Source organism: Monodelphis domestica, chromosome 8 (genome assembly GCF_027887165.1).
Source record: "Monodelphis domestica isolate mMonDom1 chromosome 8, mMonDom1.pri, whole genome shotgun sequence".
Lineage (NCBI taxonomy): Eukaryota > Metazoa > Chordata > Mammalia > Didelphimorphia > Didelphidae > Monodelphis > Monodelphis domestica.
Genome location: NC_077234.1, coordinates 28,793,662 through 28,813,512, shown reverse-complemented (window position 1 = coordinate 28,813,512; position 19,851 = coordinate 28,793,662). Strand labels below are relative to the sequence as shown.

The 19,851-nt window shown below is 36.6% G+C and overlaps 1 pseudogene; it reads left to right on the top strand.

Annotated features, from left to right (window-relative positions):
* The first annotated feature begins 422 nt into the window (after positions 1-422).
* Positions 423-19,851, top strand: part of LOC107649759 (small ubiquitin-related modifier 2-like) — a 42,013-nt pseudogene continuing 22,584 nt past the window's right edge.

The following is a 19,851-nucleotide window of genomic DNA, read 5'->3' as shown; positions in this document are numbered from 1 at the left end:
TGTAGTCCCTTCTCCATGACACAGTTTTGGTTGTCAAATAAGGTAAAGAATATGTAGAGGAAGATGAAGGCTTTAAGTCCACACTGTATGAGAATCTATCAAAGTGATTCTGTATAAAGGCTTTAGCTTAAGACTATGCTAAACCTTTTGGAAAACTCTATATTTAGCCTGGAGTGGAGAATATTAAGGGAAACAGGAAATGAAGGTCTTTCTGTAGAGAGAGAAGCTAGACCTTCTGAAGGTGAAGCAACTACTTATCCTCCCCATATTGATGATCTAGTTCCATAATGTCAAGAGGAAGTTCATCCAATCAGTCAGAGAAGGAAGAGATGAGATGTTTTGTGACTTTTTTTTTTCTGGAGAACAAGATGACAGATATTTGTTGAGTTGACATTAACAATAGACACATCTGCTATCTTCTCATGGCAAATAGCCAAGATGTGACAGACAACCTCCTAAGACTTGTCAAATCTGATGAGTACTACCCACCTCTGGTGATTCATGTAGGGACAGATTATACTGCCAAAAGGAATTCAGAAAATCTTGCCAAAGATTATGAAGTCCTGGGCAAGGAACTGAAGATCTTGGAAGACAGGTGGTATTTTCATCACTGTGGCATATCAAAAGTAAGGCCTTTGGAAGAAAGAGGTACATCTAGGAAGAGAAAAGATGATAAAGAAAATGGTGCCTGAGTACAAGATTTAGTGGACTAAACTACAGGAATGATGGACTCATTCATTGGTGATCTGAACCTGGAAAGGATTATTAAAATACTTATAGTTTGTTAGCCTAGAGTCCTTGAACTTATTTTTCAAGCATATATTTTCCATATCCATATTTCTAGATATTTAGTTTCCTTTGTAATCCCCAAGGATTTTATTTCATTCATTTCATGCTTATGAGAAAGAGTGAACCTTTTCTCATTAAGCATGAAATAGATGCCAAAGGGACTCATAACATACATATATGTATATATATATATATATATATATATATATATATATATATAATTGAACTGAACTCTGGTCCAGAGTTTTGTAAATCAAATCAAAATTTTAAAAACTGAAAAAAGGAAGGAGGAAGACAAAAATGTCCTTATATTTTCATAATAAGTAGCAATCATAGAGAGTAACTAGTGTAAACAGATGAAAAATGTTTGAGATCCTAGCCATCCACAGAAGATGGAATTTAAGAAAATATTCAGCAATCAAAGTCCTGGCTTTATGTGTCTCTACTGAGTTGTAATATGGTTAACAAGCAAAGAGAACCTCAAATTCTAAAGCAAGGATTTGAATGTAACAAAAATATCTTTGAGACATGATGGGTTGGACCTGGGCCTTATGAACTGGAAAGAGATATCTTGTTGAAAATCATCAGGACAGGTCAATGGGGAAGATTACATTGAATAGTATATCCAGAACTAAGCTTCTGCTCTTTTTTGGTGGTAAAGAATTGGAAATTGAGGGGATGTCCATAAATTGCAAAATGGATAAGCAAATTTTTGTACATGTTTTAATGGAATACTATTATGTTATAAGGAATTATAAGCAAGATGAATTCAGAACAAGTCAGAAAGATTTGCAGAAATTGATGTAGAGAGAAATAAGGGGAACTGAGAGAATATTGTACATAATAACAGAAATATTGGATGATGATTATCTTTGAAAACTTGGCTACTTCTAGAAATTCACTCATCTGGGATGATTTTGAAAGACTTAAAACAGGCAATGCTGTCTACCTCCAGTGAAAGAACTGTTGGAGTTGTCTTTCTCATCAGAGTCTCTTTTTGGGGGCGGTTATATATGAGTGTGTGACCAAGGAGTGACCAATATGGAAGGATGTTCTGCATGACAATAAAAAATAAATTATTAGAAAAAAAAGCAGTGACCAAAAATAAATCAGTTTTTACCCCCCAAAACTAAAACAAAACATAGCTTCATGGGGAAAATTCAGGGGGAAATTGCCATGGGGAAACATAGCAGAGAACATTTGAGAAAAGACCAAAAAGAAAAGAACAGAAATGATATTCTTATCAGAGTGTAACATAGACCACTTTAACATAAAGAATCACTGGATGCAGAGACTACACCAAGAGATCTTCTGTTAAATCTCCAAGAGGGGAGACTGAAAATAGTCACCAAAAAACAAAAAAATGAGAAGAACAAGAGCACAGACAAATATGGGGAGTAAAGAAGGGGTGAATTTGAGCAAACAACAGAAAAAGAAGAAAGAAACAACAATAGACAGCTACTACTCAGCAAATGGAACAGAGATCAGCAAACAATAAGCCAGAAATTCCAGCGAATTGGATACAGGCTGTGGAAGAACTCAAAACACAACTAGGAGAGACTGAAGACAATTGGAAAAAGAACTTAAAAATTAAGATAAGTCATCTAGAAACAGAGGCACTTGAACTAAAATGAGAAAATAATGTCTTGAAAGCCAAAATCAATCAGCTGGAAAATGAGGCAAAGGAGATGAAAGATGAGGTAAAGAGGATGAAAGACAATCTTCAAAGAAAATCAGACCAGAAGGAAAAAGATGACCAAAAAGCCAGAGATGAAATTCAATCTTTAAAAACCAGAATAAAACTAAGTGACAAGGCAGCAGAACACTATAAAACAAAACAAAAAGAATGATAAAATTGAGGAAAATGTGAAGCATCTCATTCACAAAACAGACGATGTAGAAAATTGTTCAAGAAGAGACAATTTAAGAATAATTGGACTACCAGAAGACCATGACAAAAGAAAAAGCCTGGGCATAATGCTAGAGGAAATTATCCAAGAAAACTGTCCCAAGATCCTAGAACAAGAGGGGAAAGTGAAGATTGAAAGAATCCACAGATCACCCCCTGTATTTAATCCCCAACTGACAACCCCAAGAAATGTTATAGCCAAATTAAAAAACAATTAGATGAAAGAAAAGATATTACAAACTGCCAAGAAGAAGCCATTCAGATACCATGGAAACACGGTGAGGTTAACACAGGATCTGGCTGCATCCATACTGAAGGACCAAAAGGCATGGAATACGATATTCCGGAAAGCAAGAGAACTAGGTCTACAACCAAGAATAAAATACCCATCAAAACTGACTATATTCTTACAGGGGAAAGTATGGTCATTCAACACAACAGAAGAGTTCCAAGAATTCATAAATAAAAGGCCAGACCTGAACAGAAAATTTGATGTCCAACCACAGAACTCAAGAGAATCATCAAATGGTAATTTAAAAAGAGGGGAAAAAAACAAAACAACAACAAAAAATTTTTAAGAGACTCAATAAGTTAAAATTATATGTATCCCGATAAGAAAAGAGGTCATTGGTAACTCTTAAAAATTGTTGCTATCACCTGAGCAGCTAGAAGAATTACACTCAGAGGGAACTGTGACAAACTGTATAGGATGAAAGGACAAGAAATAAATGGGTATATAGATATATGCATGCATAAATACATATACATGTATATGTATATATATATATATATATACATATATATATACATTACTAGAGCTAAAAAAGGAAAGAAGTTATGACTAAAAGAAATGGGAAAAGAAACAAATGGGGGTAAATTTATATGTCACAAAGAAGCTCATGGTGGGAGGGGGAAGAACATTAATACACTGGAAGGGTAAAGAGGTTGGAGACAAGAAATACTCAACTCTTATGTACTTTGAAACTGACCCAAAGGGGGAAGAACAATCTAATCCATTGGGGAAGAGAATAGATTTGGGCCCCATAGGGGAGTAGAAGGGTAAAAAACGGACTGGTGGGGAGGGAAGCAGTATAAGGGAGGGAGAGGGTGGGGGGGAAATTCTAAAAAGACTACAGGGGAAAATAAGGGAGGGAATAAGAAGGGAGGGGGTAGAAAGGGAAGTAAAATAAGGGAGGGAACTGGGGGCGGGGCAACTGACTATAAACAAACATTGTTTTAGAAGGAAATAGTGAAAGAAGAAAAGGCAGGACCAGGAGTAGAAATCAAAATTCTGGGAAATACACAGCTAGTAATCACAACTCTGAATGTGAATGGAATGAACTCACTCATAAAATGCAAGCGAATAGCATAGTGGATTAGAATCCAAAACCCTACCATATGCTGTCTGCAAGAAACACACATGAGGAAGGTAGATACGCATAGGGTGAAAGTAAGAGGAAGGAGCCAAATGTATTGGGCATCAAATGATAAAAAGAAGGCAGGAGTAGCAATCATGATATCGGACAAAGTCAAAGTAAAATAAATGTAGTTAAAAGAGATGAGGAAGGTAATTACATCTTGATAAAAGGCAGTATAGACAACGAGGAAATGTCTGTACTCAATATGTATGCACCAAATGGCAGAGCATCCAAATTTTTAAAGGAGAAACTAGAGGAGCTCAAGGATGAAATAGATAGAAAAACTATACTAGTGGGAGACCTGAACCTTCCCCTATCTGAACCAGATAAATCAAATCAAAAAAATAAAGAAGAAAGAGGTGAGAGAAGCAAATGAAATCTTATAAAAATTAGAGTTAGTAGACATATGGAGAAAATAAATAGGGACAAAAAGGAATACGCCTTCTTTTCAGCAGTATAAGGTACATTCACAAAAATTGACCATGTACTAGGGCACAAAATCATTGCAAACAAGTGCAAAAGGGCAGAAATAATAAATACAACCTTCTCAGACCACAGTGCAATAAAAATAATAACTAGTAAGGGTACATGGATAGATAAATCAAAAATTAATTGGAAATTAAACAATATGATTCTCCAAAACCAGCTAGTTAAAGAACAAATCATAGAAACAATTAATAACTTAATTGAAGAATGTGACAATGGTGAGAAATCCTTTCAAAACCTACAGGATGCAGCCAAAGCAGTACTCAGGGGGAAATTTATATCCTTGAGTTCATATATAAACAAATTAAAAAGGGCAGAGGTCAATGAATTGGGCATGCAAATTAAAAAACTAGAAAGTGAACAAATTAAAAATCCTCAGATGAAGACTAAATTAGCGATCCTAAAAATCAAAGGAGAAATTAATAAAATAGAAAGTCAAAGAACTATTGATTTAATAAATAAGATTAGAAGCTGGTACTTTGAAAAAACAAATAAAATTGACAAAGTACTAGTCAGTCTAATTAAAAAAAGGAAAGAAAAAAACCAAATTGACAGTATCCAAGATGAAAAGGGAGATCTCACCTCTAATGAAGAGGAAATCAAGGCAATCATTAAAAATTACTATGCTCAATTATATGGCAAAAATATGGCAATCTAAGTGATATGGATGAATACCTACAAAAATATAAATTGCCTAGACTAAAAGAAGAAGAAATAAATTACCTAAATAATCCCATATCAGAAAAAGAAATTGAACAAGTCATCAAAGAACTCCTTAAGAAAAAATCCCCAGGTCCAGAAGGATTCACAAATGAATTCTATCAAACATTCAAAGAACAGCTAACCCCAGTACTATACAAACTATTTGACAGAATAAGCCAAGAAGGGGTTCTACCAAATTCTTTTTACGACACAAACATGGTACTGATCCCAAAGCCAGGCAGATTAAAAACAGAGAAAGAAAACTATAGGCCAATCTCCCTAATGAATATAGATGCAAAAATCTTAAATAGGATACCAGCAAAAAGACTCCAGCAAGTCATCACAAGGATTATCCACTATGATCAGGTAGGATTCATACCAGGAATGCAAGGATGGTTCAATATTAGGAAAGCCATCCACATAATTGACCATATAAACAAGCAAACTGACAAAAATCACATGATTATCTCAATAGATGCAGAAAAAGCCTTTGACAAAATACAACACCATTCCTATTGAAAACACTAGAAAGTATAGGAATAGAAGGGCCTTTCCTAAAAATAATAAACAGTATATACCTAAAACCATCAGCAAACATCATCTACAATGGGGAAAAACTCAAAGCCATCCCAATAAGATCAGGAGTCAAACAAGGATGCCCATTATCAGCTTTATTATTTAATATTGTACTAGAAACACTAGCAGTAGCAATTAGAGAAGAAAAAGAAAAAGAAACTGTCACTCTTTGCGGATGATATGATGATTTACTTAAAGAATCCTAGGGAATCAACCAAAAAGCTAATCGAGGTTAACTGTTCTCTGAATGTTTGATAGAATTCACAGGTGAATCCATCAGGCCCTGGGGATTTTTTCTTAGGATGTTCTTTGATGGCTTGATGGATTTCAATTTCTGATATGGGATTATTTAAGAATTCTATTTCCTCTTCTGTTAGTCTAGGCAGTTTGTATTTTTGTATATATTCATCCATTTCTCCTAAATTGGTGTATTTGTTGCCATATAATTGGGCAAAGTAATTTCTAATGATTGCCTTAATTTCCTCCTCATTGGAGGTGCTGTCCCCCTTTTCATCTTTAATGCTGTGAATTTGCTTTTCTTCCTTCCTTTTTTTAATTAGATTGACCAGTACTTTGTCTATTTTGTTTGTTTTTTCAAAGTACCAGCTTCTTGTCTTATTTATTAAATCAATAGTTCTATCACTTTCGATTTTATTAATTTCTCCCTTAATTTTTAGGATTTCTAATTTGGTTTTCTGCTGGGGGTTTTTAATTTGATCGCTTTCGAGTTTTTTCAATTGCATTTCCAATTGATTGATCTCTGCTCTCCCTTGTTTGTTAATATAAGCTTTCAGGGATATGAATTTGCCTCTGATTACTGCTTTGGCTGCATCCCAAAAAGTTTGAAAGGATGTTTCACCATTGTCATTTTCCTTGATGAAATTATTAATTGTTTCTATGATTTCTTCTTTAACTAAACGGTTTTGGAGTATCATATTGTTTAATTTCCAATTGGTTTTAGATTTGGTTTTCCATGTACCATTACTAATCATTATTTTTATTGCATTGTGATCTGAGAAGGCTGCATTCATTATTTCTGCTTTTTTGCATTTGTGTGCTATGTTTCTGTGACCTAATGTATGGTCAATTTTTGTGAATGTGCCATGTGGTGCTGAGAAGAAAGTGTATTCCTTTTTATCCCTATTTATTTTTCTCCATATGTCTATTAATTCTAATTTTTCTAAGATTTCGTTCACTTCTTTTACCTCTTTCTTATTTATTTTTTGATTTGATTTATCTAAATTTGATAATGGTTGGTTTAAGTCTCCCACTAGTATGGTTTTATTGTCTATTTCTTCCTTCAATTCGCCTAGTTTCTCCATTAGAAATTTGGGTGCTATATTATTTGGTGCATACATGTTGATTAATGATATTTCCTCATTGTCTAGAGTCCCTTTTAACAAAATATAATTACCTTCCCTATCCCTTTTGATCAGGTCTATTTTTGCATTGGCTTTATCAGATATCATGATTACCACTCCTGCCTTCTTTCTATCGGTTGAGGCCCAGAAGGTCTTACTCCATCCTTTAATTCTGACCTTGTGGGTGTCAACCCGCCTCATGTGTGTTTCTTGAAGACAACATATGGTAGGGTTTTGGATTCTAATCCATTCTGCTATCCGTCTACGTTTTATGGGTGAGTTCATCCCATTCACGTTCAAAGTTATGATTGTCATTTGTGGACTCCCTGGCATTTTGATTGCCTTCCCTAATTCTAACCTTTTCTTCTTTGGCTCTACCTTTTAGTCCAGTGATTTACTTTGAATCAGTGCCCCTTGTCCCCTCCCTTGATGTTTCCCTTTTTAGTCCCTCCCTTTTTCTTCCCTCCCCCTCCCCCCTCTCTTTCCCTCCCTTTTTGTTCTCCCTCTCCCCTTCCCCCCCTTGGTTTTCCCTTCTCCTTACCCTTGTTGGGTAAGATAGAATTCAAGATCCCAATGGATCTGGATGTTTTTCCCTCTCAGAGTTGATTTCCCTGAGATTGAGGTTTAAGTAAACCCCCCCCTCTTCCTCTCCTTTTATAGGAGTTTTCTTCCCCTCCCCTTCCCGTGTGAATCTTTGTGTGAGAACCATTATTCTATTTGGTCTTTCTTTACCCCCTATTTATACATTACATTTTCCCCATATGTTAGTATACATAGATTGATATAAATGTAGTCCTTATAGAAGAGAGTTTGAGTAAAAGAAGAAGATAACATTTTTCCCCTTTCCTTAATATTTACCTTTTCAGGTATTCCTTGCTCTTTGATTTTCGGTATCAAACTTTCCACAGAGCTCTGGTCTTTTCTTTGCAAAAAGTTGGAAGTCTTCTATTTTGTTGAATGCCCATACTTTCCCTTGGAAGTATATAGTCAGTTTTGCTGGGTAGCTGATTCTTGGTTGGAGACCCAGCTCTCTTGCCTTTCTGAAGAACATGTTCCATGCCTTACGATCATTCAGAGTAGAACTTGCAAGGTCTTGTGTGACCCTGATTGGTATTCCTTTATATCTAAATTGTCTTTTTCTGGCTTCCTGTAGGATTTTTTCTTTTGTTTGATAGCTTTGGAATTTGGCAATTACATTCCTGGGAGTTGTCTTTTGGGGGTTTAGTGTAGAAGGTGTTCTGTGAGCTCTGTCAGTGGCTGTATTGCCCCCTTGTTCTAGAATCTCTGGGCAATTTTCTTTGATTATATCTTGTATCACCATGTCCAGTTTGGTGTTTATTTCTGGCTTTTCTGGGAGTCCAATTATTCTTAAATTTTCTCTTCTCCCTCTATTTTCCAGATCTATCACCTTGTCGGTGAGATATTTTATGTTCTCTTCTAATTTCTTGGTGTTTTGGCTTTGCTTTATTAGTTCTTGCTTTAAAGCCTGGTTTTCTTTTACAGTTTGGTCAAACTGGTTTTGTAGATGCATGAATTTCTTTTGCATTATTTCCCACTTTTCCTCCCAGAGGGCTTCCATCTTTTTGGTCATTTCTGATTCAAATTCTTCATGGGTTTGTGGAGAGTTTCTATTTCCTTTGGAAAATTTTGGAGAATTTTCTTGTATATCTTCTTCTATCTGCTCTGTATTTTGTATTTTGGCTCCATAGAATGTGTCCAAAGTCGCCCCTTTCTTCTTATTTTTCTTGGTATTTTGGGGCTTCTGTGCTTCTGTGGAGTTTGCTGCCATCTCTGAATGTGGAGGATTAGCTTTTCTTATCTCTGTCTGGTGATCAGAGGCTTTAGTCCTGGGCAGATGGTTCTATGAGCTTTCCCTGGGTTAAACTGAATATGCCTCACTGGAGCTGGAATGGAAGGGTCGGACCACGAGGCCACACTCTCCCCCCGGCTCGCTTTCCGGAAGTTGCCTTCAGAATCGCTGGCCATGAGGCTGTTTCCTCGGCCTGCGGGGGGGATGGGCTGCAGCTTTCCCAAGTTCCGAGGGCGAGGACTTTCACTGAGACTTGGATAGCAGGATCCAGCCAGTGAGGCTGTCTTGCCCGCCCTGAGGGTTGCTGTTGTTTAGACCAGCTCTCTGCAGCGGGAGCCCCAGGCAGTAACTTTCACCGGGACTCGGGTAGAAGGCCCTGAGGGTTCTGCTCTCTGAGCCCGGGGGGGGGGGGGGGGGGGGGGGGGAGGGGGGGGGGCTGCGGCTTCCGGGAGCCTTGGACTCTGCGCTCCTACCCCTGAGGTCCGAGTGATCTCGGGTTCTGGCTTTTGAGGGGAGCCGTACCTTTTGAACCGGGTCCAGGTCCAGGAGGAGGGTTCCCAGGGTCTGTGCTGTTGATCGTTTTGAATTTCGGCGCCTCAGGAGCTTTTGGTTTGAGATCGGTCGGGAAGGGTTTTCCGGAGATCTGAGCTTTAGCTTTCTCTAAGCCGCCATCTTAACTGGAAGTCCAAAAAGCTAATCGAAATAATCAACAACTTTAGCAAATTTGCAGGATAAAAAAATAAACCCACATAAGTCATCAGCATTCCTATATATTTCCAACACATCTCAGCAGCAAAAATTAGAAAGAGAAATCCCATTCAAAATCACCTTAGACAAAATAAAATACTTAGGAATCTATCTGCCGAGACAAATACAGGAACTATATGAACACAACTACAAAACACTCTCCACTCAATTAAAATTAGATCTAAACAACTGGGAAAACATTGATTGCTCATGGGTGGGATGAGCTAACATAATAAAAATGACCATCCTACTCAAACTTATCTATCTATTTAGTGCCATACCCATTGAACTCCCAAAATATTTCTTTACTGATTTAGAAAAAAACATAACAAAGTTCATTTGGAAGAACAAAAGATCAAGGATATCCAGGGAAATAATGAAAAAAAACCACAAATGAGGGGGGCCTTGCAGTCCCAGGCCTTAAACTATACTACAAAGCAGCAGTCATCAAAACAATTTGGTACTGGCTAAGAGACAGAAAGGAGGATCAGTGGAATAGACTTGGGGTAAATGACCTCAGTAAGACAGTATATGACAAACCCAAAGACCCCAGCTTTTGGGACAAAAATCCAGTATTTGATAAAAACTGCTGGGAAAATTGGAAGACAGTGTGGGAGAGATTAGGTTTGGATCAACACCTCACACCCTACACAAAGATAAACTCAGAATGGGCGAATGACTTGAATATAAAGAAGGAAACTATAAGTAAATTAGGTGAACACAGACTAGTATACATGTCAGACCTTTGGGAAGGGAAACATTTTAAAACCAAACAATACTTAGAAAGAGTCACAAAATGCAAAATAAATAATTTTGACTACATCAAATTAAAAAGTTTTTGTACAAACAAAACCAATGTAACTAAAATTAGAAGGAAAGAAACAAATTGAGAAACAATCTTCATAACAAAAACCTCTGACAAAGGTCTAATTACTCAAATCTATAAAGAGCTAAACCAGTTGTACAAAAAAATCAAGCCATTCTCCAATTGAAAAATGGGCAAGGGACATGAATAGGCAATTTTCAGTTAAAGAAATCATGACTATTAATATGCACATGAAAAAGTGTTTGATATCTCTTATAATCAGAGTTGCAAATCAAAACAACTCTGAGGTATCACCTCACACCTAGCAGATTGGCTAACATGACAGCAAAGGAAATTAATGAATGCTGGAGGGGATGTGGCAAAGTGGAGACACTAATTCATTGCTGGTGGAGTTGTGAATTGATCCAACCATTCTGGAGGGCAATTTGGAACTATGCCCAAAGGGCGATAAAAGACTGTCTGCCCTTTGATCCAGCCATAGCACTCCTGGGTTTGGAAAAAGACTTGTACAAGAATATTCATAGCTGCACTCTTTGTGGTGGCCAAAAAATTGGAAAATGAGGTGATGCCCTTCAATTGGAGAATGGCTGAACAAATTGTGGTATATGTTGGTGATGGAATACTATTGTGCTCAAAGGAATAATGAATTGGAGAAATTCCATGGAGACTGGAACAACCTCCAGGAAGTGATGCAGAGTGAGAGGAGCAGAACCAGGAGAACATTGTACACAGAGACTGACACATTGTGGTACAAGAGAATGTAATGGACTTCTCCAGTAATGGCTTTTCAATTTCCCTGAACAACCTGCAGCGATCTACGAGGGGAAAAAAAAAAAAACTAACCTCAAGCAGAGGACAAACTGAGGGAGTAAAAACACCAAGGAAAATCAACTACTTGACTACAGAGGTTGAGGGGACATGATTGAGGAGAGACGCTAAATGAACGCCATAATGCAAATACCAACAACAAGGAAATGGGTTCAGAGCAAGGACACATGTGATACCCACACGGATCACGTGTCGGCTAGGGAAGCGGTTGGGGATTGGGGGGGAGGAAAAGAAAATGATTTGTTTCCAATGAACAATGTATGAAAATGACCAAATAAAACAATGTTTATTTTAAAAAAAAGAATCAATGGATGAGGTTTTGGGAAATCATATAATAACCATGGTACTGGGGGTATGAGACCCATAGTATCAATGGCAGAATTCAGTTTTTCCATTATCCTTATTAGTCCTCTCTCTGCAAAAGGCAGAGAGGCTAAAAATTTATTTGTCTTAATGATATCCTATCTTTCAAAATGTGGAGCAACCAATGGAAGGATCTTCTATCCTGAACCTTAATTTCACCAATAAGAAAGATTTAGTTTTTTAAGTATATGTGAAGATAATTTGGATCAGGGAACAGAATCCCAAAGTTTGCATCTTTGATTCTGCGATATTTAGCTAGAAGAAATCCTAGAATATTCTTTCATTATAGATTTTAGTAGAACAAGGCTTAAAAAAGGATAGGCTATTATGTCCCCAAATCCTATATAGTAGGGCATATTAGGGAAAACTATCAAATCCAACATTCAAATGAAAATATCAATTACACAAAAAAAGAGATGGATGATATGTAGATAGATAGCAATTCAACATTAAAAACAAAGTATGTAAATTCAAGGTGTTATGGAAAATAAGTCACATACAGGAGCATGAGGAAATGTGTCATTGGTATCTGAACTTCATTTTAAAGAAATAGATGGAGTGTGTGAAGTGAATGGGTAGTCCATTCCAAGAATGGGAAAGGACAGCACTTTCCTTCCTTCTTTCCTCCCTCCCTCCCTTCCACTCCCATTCACCTTCGCTCCCTCCCTACTTCTCTCTCTCTCTCTCTCTCTCTCTCTCTCTCTCTCTCTCTCTCTCTCTCTCTCTCTCTCTCTCTCTCTTCCTTCCTTTCTCCTTTTCTGCCCACTGTGAACTTTATATTTCTCCACCCTACTTAGTCTAACAAAAATAGGAATGTCTACACCCATACTTAAGGATTGTATCTAGAAGGATGGCCTATGACAGACATGTGCTAGGAAATGACAAATCAGAAACAACTGACAGACCCCTGGGCTGTCCTAAGTCAAGCTTAAGCTACCATTGGTACATGTGAGACACAGGAAGTGATGTAAAGAATGGTCTATATATTTTTCATCACTTCCTCTCTCTGGGCTCTTTCCGCAGAGAGTTGGCTCTGGTGGCAGCTTGCTGATCATTTTGGCATCTTGGAGTGGTGGCAGCTATTGTCCAGGTTTGGCAGTGAGTTTTCCTTGACACTATACTGGGAGAAGCTTAGTAGCCTAGTTCAGGTGAGGCATCTTCACTGAGCTCCCTCAGAGTTTAGGCTGATTCTTTTTTCCTTTACTTTCCAAACACTATCCTCTTAGAAAAGCCTCTAATCTTCTTCAAAGACCTTGTGGGGGAGGTCTTTGAACTCTCTCTGTCACAGGCCAGGTGGGAGAAATCCTATACCCACTTTCTCTCTCTTCTTAATCCCTTCCCTCTATATTAATTAAAATCATCATAAATTTCCAAACTGACTTGGGTATTTTATTTGGGACTCTCTGATGACCAAATTAATGTAGATTAGGTCACAAGCCTAAAATTATCGTTACACCCCACACTCTGATTTATCTCTCTCTTCTTCTTTTCAGTTTATGGAAAGCTATAAAAGGGAGAAAAAGGGTTTTATTAATTTTATTTTTATTTATTTATTTATTTAATCTATGTTTATTTTATTAAAAAGGGTTATTCAAAATATATTATATAAAATATTTTAAAGGGCAAAAAATTTTATATTTTATTCAAGAGGCATAAGGAGAGGTCTTGAACAGGGGTCATTCATTGTCTGAATGCGGATTTCAGAAATGTTACTTTGAAAGCAGTGCACAAAATAGATTAAAGTTGTATGAGATTTCAGCAAGAGGGACCAATTTGGAAGCTATTAAAATTATTTAAGGGAGAGGTAAGGAGAATTTGAATTGATATGGTAGCCATGTAACTGGAAAGAAAGTATCTGACAAAAGAGAAATAGTGAAATATCAATAAAATCAACAACTATGGATTGATCATGTGGCAAGAGAAAAACTGGCTGGCTATTTATCTTGTAGAATCCATTGATATTTTCATGATATTAACAGAAAGTAAGGAAGGTTCCCAGAACATTAAGTTCACTCTTCCCTCTTTGTCAAACTTATGAGAAGACACTAACTTTATTAATTAAGGATAGATATATTTGGTCAGGCATAAAAAGCATTCAGTTTGACTAAGTCAGGTATCTTTTGGAATATTAGCATAATAAGTTGTCTTTCGCACAAAATAGAAATACATACACAATGCAATGGGAAGGTGTACAATGAACACGAATCAAGTATAATTCTTTTGAAGCACATAATTGTATTAGAGGATTGAAGTATATCATCATTACACTCATCAGCATAAATGATATCATGAAAGATATTTATGTCTTAAAAATAGGGTGGTCTTCTTCCAGAGAAAGAACTGTGGGAGTAGAAACACAGAAGAAAAACAAACTGATTGATCATATGGATCGATGGGGACATGACTGGGGATGTAGCCTCCAAACTATCACCCTGTTGCAAATATCAATAATATGGAAATAGATTTTAATCGATGACACATGGAAAACCCAGTGGAATTGTGCATTGGATATGGGATGGGGTGGGAGGAGAGGAGAGAAAGAACACGAATCATGTAAACATGGAAAAATATTCTAAATTAATTAATTAAATCTTTTTAAGACTAAAAATATAGGGTGGTTTGTGCAGGGAGAGAGAACAAGGCATCATTGAGATCCAACTTTTGTGTTACAATGTTAGTCATGTGATATCAAGGTCATAGGATATTGCACCTATAACTGGAAAAGACATTATAGGTCTCATAGACCAATTCCATCATTTTAAAGATAAATAAACTGAAGCCCATGCAGATTAAATCATTTTCCAAGGGTCATAGACAGTGAGAATTAGGAGGATTTCAGCACTAACCCCTGGCTATCAGCTCAGGGACCATTTAATGAACCTCATGGTCACTAGAGCAAGAGATCTATGGCAAGATTCCCATCACACTGGGCAAACTCCCCTCCAGGGAGCTCGTAGGAGGACATGGATAATTGTCTCATAAGAAAAGCAAGGATGGGTGGGTTTAAATCTGTACTTGGAGGCAGTACTTACTTGGATGAGTCGACAGAGTCATTGAGTTGTTAAAAATTATTGAAAATTATTACAAATACTCAGAGGGAAAAAACAAAATGATCCATCATTGACTTATTGTCATGGAACACATTGTTCATGCAGAAGTCATCAGTTTTGTTACTCACTTGTACTATCTAGTCTTTAAGTCACTTTAGCTCAGTGGTTCTCAACCTTTCTAATGCCGTGACCCCACAATACAGTTCCTCATGTTGCGGTGACCCCAAACCAAAAAGTTATTTTGGTGGCTACTTCAAAACTGTAATTTTGCTACAGTTATGATTCGGAATGTAAATACCTGATATGCATTATGCATTCTCATTGCTACAAATTGAGAGGTTGAGAACCGCTGCTTTAGGAATTAGTTAAGAGATCTGTGATTGATCTCTTATTTCATCTTGTCTACTCAGTAAAAATGTCAATCGACTTGGTGATAGTATACTTCTGACTCAAGTTCTGGTGAATGTCCCATAAGTGTCTGTCTACACATACACACACACATGCAATATATCTATTTATCTCTCCATCTATATTCTTATCTATCTACTCAACTATTTGTTTGTCAATTACTTATCTTTGTTTATTATCTTTCCATGAACATAATGTTCATTATCTTTCCATCTTTCTGTTCATCATCTAGTTATATGACTTTTCCATCTATGAATAAATTATCTATCCATATGTCCATCTATAAACAACTTTGCAACCTTCCTTGTACAGAATGAAGAGTTCACAATGTGATACACAAACTTTTGTATTCTTGCTTATTACAAAATGTAAAAGAAATTGGGAATATTTAAAATTAAAGGTAAAATAATCCTTTCATAGACATAACATTTGCTGCAATAAGATACTTATTTTACAATAAAAGTCTTAAGAAACAATTTCAAAGAGATCTTTTAAATAATTAACTAAGATCTCATTATTAAAGGCTTTTAGGCAAAAACTTAGGGAAATATTCATTGGACATATTTCTATAGAAATGACTGAATGAACAAAAATGAGAGCAAATCATAAATGAACTCATATTTCCGCCCTGGTTTCAGAGTAAATATAAACTGTGCAAAACATTTTCACTTTGCATCAATGCTGAAAGCTTTCATTGTGATGGATAATTTGGGGAAACATGTTGTTCATTTGATCAGAAAATCTAAGAAAGGTCACAGCCGCACATTATTTTCTGTAATCCTTGCAAAGTGAGTTTTTGACAATTTAACAGACAGTTTAAAGTTGCAAGACTTCAAAGGACAACCTTGTAGAGAGTATTCATTTCAGGCATGGATTGCAAATTAAAATTCTTCTAACTGTCTTAGATAAGCATCACCAACTTAAATTTCATATGCTGTATGAGATGGGTCTGTTTTGAAAGTCAAAATCACTTTACCCAGTGTGCATTTTGAATATTAAGTTTTTGCCACCTGGAAAATGTTCAGCATTATAATTTTAATGAAACTGACAAGTAGCGCAAGGAGTTTCTCTAGCCAAATCTGCCAGTTTCTTAAGAAACCATTGTATGCTGGTCACTGTAGACACATTGCCATATATATTTGTCATATGATGTAAAAAAGGGAAACAGATAGAAAACATGAAGCAAAAACAGATAAAGAGCTTTTAAAGGTTTTTTTAAATGTACTAGCCAGAATAATGGCAGTTGACTTATGTGACCTAGAGAATATTGAGAAATTACGACTGTCAGGTTGCCCCCCTGCCCTCACCAGGAATATTAAAAACAATAATTAGCTTCAAATGGGACTTTCAAATGGGACAAGAAGAACAGACCGTGTAGAGTTTTCTAAATTTGGGACTTGGTCCAACTCAATATGACACAGGAAAATAGGTTGTAACTAAGAGGTCCCATTAGTCCTATTAACAGTGACCTGTCTACACTACCCTGTGCAATTGTGGGGTACAGGCAAATGATCAGGAAGTGCTCATTTTGCCATTTATGGAATTGTCTTAATGAATTGCTTATTGAACTGAGTGATTTCTTACTCATGGCTCATTTCTTCATGGTTCTTCAGTCCTGACTCCTGTCTTGTCTATTTTAGCAATTGAATTCCAGTATTTGAGATGTTTCAGGCACCTTCATGGGTTACTTCACTGAAAATGATGACATTTTAATGGCTCGCCCAGGCTTCATTAACACTACATTTTTCCCATCAGAATTTTCTGGGTAGTACTTATTGTTAAAGTTACATGGATTTCTCCCAACACTGAGTTGATTGGCTGTCAAAGTTGGGCATAAAATTTTTAAAAAGATAACATTTATTGTTTACTTTTTTCCAGGAACTGTGTTGAATAATATTATTACGGTTCCACCACTGTCAATTCTAGTGGCTCCACTGAGCCTGTAGTCTGAGTGGATGATTCAAGCTCTAGGGTTTGGCAGAATTGAGGTCACGTCCTTATTGAAAGATCAAACCCATGAAGGTAGAGATGTTTCTATTGTACATCACACTGTATGGAAAACAATAAAATTATGATAGTCCACAAAATAGACTAGCAAGAAGAATTTTATGAAGCTACACATTTGTATCCAAGGAGTATACTTTTTCCTAGTTACTTTTTATTATGATGCTTCAGGAATGGATTCTCTCAGGAAAATGTGGATCTCATGGTTATTATGTACAGACTTCATTGTGACAGGAGTATACAAAGCAAAATGCCCAATCGTATGAGCAAAAGAGCAGAGAGAAGAGAAAGAATGGATATCTCTTCAACATATCAATAAAGACTGAGGGAAAAAAAAGCTTGCTCACAGAAGGCTAGACTCCTTTGCTAGACAGGGTAGAAATCCAGCTCAATCTAATCCAAAAGCTTGTCCAATGGACAAAGAATTATGCCACCAGTCGTCAAGGATATAAAGATGAAATTTACCATAATAGCTCCTGTGGTCAAGAGGTTTATATTCTTTCAGAGATATGAAGAATACATGTAAGGAGATCAACATAAATGTGGTAACTTAAGAAGGAGAGAGAATTGGCAAATAGGTGGCCGAAATGTCTCATGAACTGAGATTTGAAAAGAAACTTGAATACCTGTGGAGGTTTTTCAAAGGCAGAGTTCAGTGATGTGACTAAGTTTGATGAGATATGTGAGGATGCTCCATGTTTCCTCAAGAAGAGAAAATCTCATTTTTTGTATTGGTCATTGAATCAGAGGAGTGAAGATTTAGATCTAGTAGAAGATTTATAGTTTCATCCAACTTATTTTACAACTAGGAAAATTGAGGTCAGAAAGATTAAGTCTCATGAACCATAAGTGACAGATTGAGGATTTGGACATGAGTTATTTCACTTCAGAATCAGGCTCATTTCACTCTTCCAGGAGCACTATGCTCATAATTTTAGCCACTTGGATAAGTGTTTTTGATTAAGGTATCTTTACTATGGGTCATGGACAACTTTGGAAAACAACTAATATCAACCAATCCCTTCTCATGATTCCGAATTGTTGTTTTTTTTAAACACAACCTTCTGTCTTTTTTTTAACATTATTTTATTTGGTCATTTCCAAACATTATTCACTGGAAACAGAGATCATTTTCTTTTCCTCCCCCCTCCCACCTTTCCCTCTCCCATAGCCGATGCACGATTCCACTGGGTATCACATGTGTTCCTGTTTCTAACCCATTTCCCTGTTGTTGGTATTTGCACTAGAGTGTTCATTTAGAGTCTCTCCTCAGTCATATCCCCTCAACCCCTGTAGTCAGGCAGTTGCTTTTCCGCATTGTTGTTACTCCCACAGTTTATCCTCTGCTTATGGATAGTAATTTTTAGATCCCTGCAGATTGTTCAGGGACACTGCATTGCTACTAATGGAGAAGTCCATTACCTTGGATCTCTGTCTTTTTTTAAAATTAAAATTTAATTTAATTTTGCCTCAATTACATGTAAAAACCCTTTCTGATATTTTTTAAAGAATTCTGAGTCTCAAATTCTCTCCCTCTCCTGCAAATCCCCTACCTAATGTGAGATGATAAACAATCTCATATAGATTTTATGTGAGAAATTTAAACTATTTTTCCATATTAATCCTTTGGTGGAAAGAAACATCCTGTCTCTCTTATTTCTTTCCCTGTTTTTTTCTCTACCTGTTTTATTTGACGTTTAAATTCTTTTTGAGTTCTTCCATTAATTCTTTTGGGACTTGAGAGTGATTTGTATTGTTCTGGGAGGCTTTGCATGCAGCAGTATTAAGCTAGTTATATTTTATATTTGACTCTGCCCTGTCACCATAATCATTTTCTATGTTCAATTTCTTTGTTATTATTATTATTTGCTCATTTCCTGCCTTTTATTTTGGGCTGAAACATGACTTCATCTTGTCTTTTTGTAGGTTATGCTACTCTAGAATATTTTATTTTTAAGGAGTTAGAGCACGGCATTTTGGAGGATAATTTGATAGAAATCACCCGTACCTTCTCTGTCATCTTGACTCCACGCCTCCTACCTTCTGTCTTAGAATCAATACTATATATTAGTTCCAAAACAGAAGAGTGCTAAGGGCAAGGCAATGGTGGTTAAGTGACTTGCCCAGGGTCACACAGCTGGGAAGTGTCTGAGGCCAGATTTGAACCCAGAACCTCCTGTAGGCTTGGATTTCCATTCATTGAGTCCCCTAGCTATTCCTGACAGTATTTTTAATGTATACAATAAAATATAAGGATTAAAAAGCAAACTCATTATATTGATGCAGTTATTAAAAAAAAATGGACCTCGGGTTAATAAACTCTGATCAGTCCAACCATTTAACTTTATTTTTTTTAAACCCTTACTTTCTGTCTTGGAGTCAATACTGTGTATTAGCTCCAAGGCAGAAGAGTGGTAAGGGCTAGGCAATGGAGGTCAAGTGACTTGCCCAGGGTCACATGGCTAGGAAGTGTCTGAGGCCAGATTTGAACCTAGGACCTCCCATCTCTAGGTCTGGCCCTCAATCCACTGAGCCGCCCAGCTGCCCCAAACAACCATTTAACTTTAGACCTGG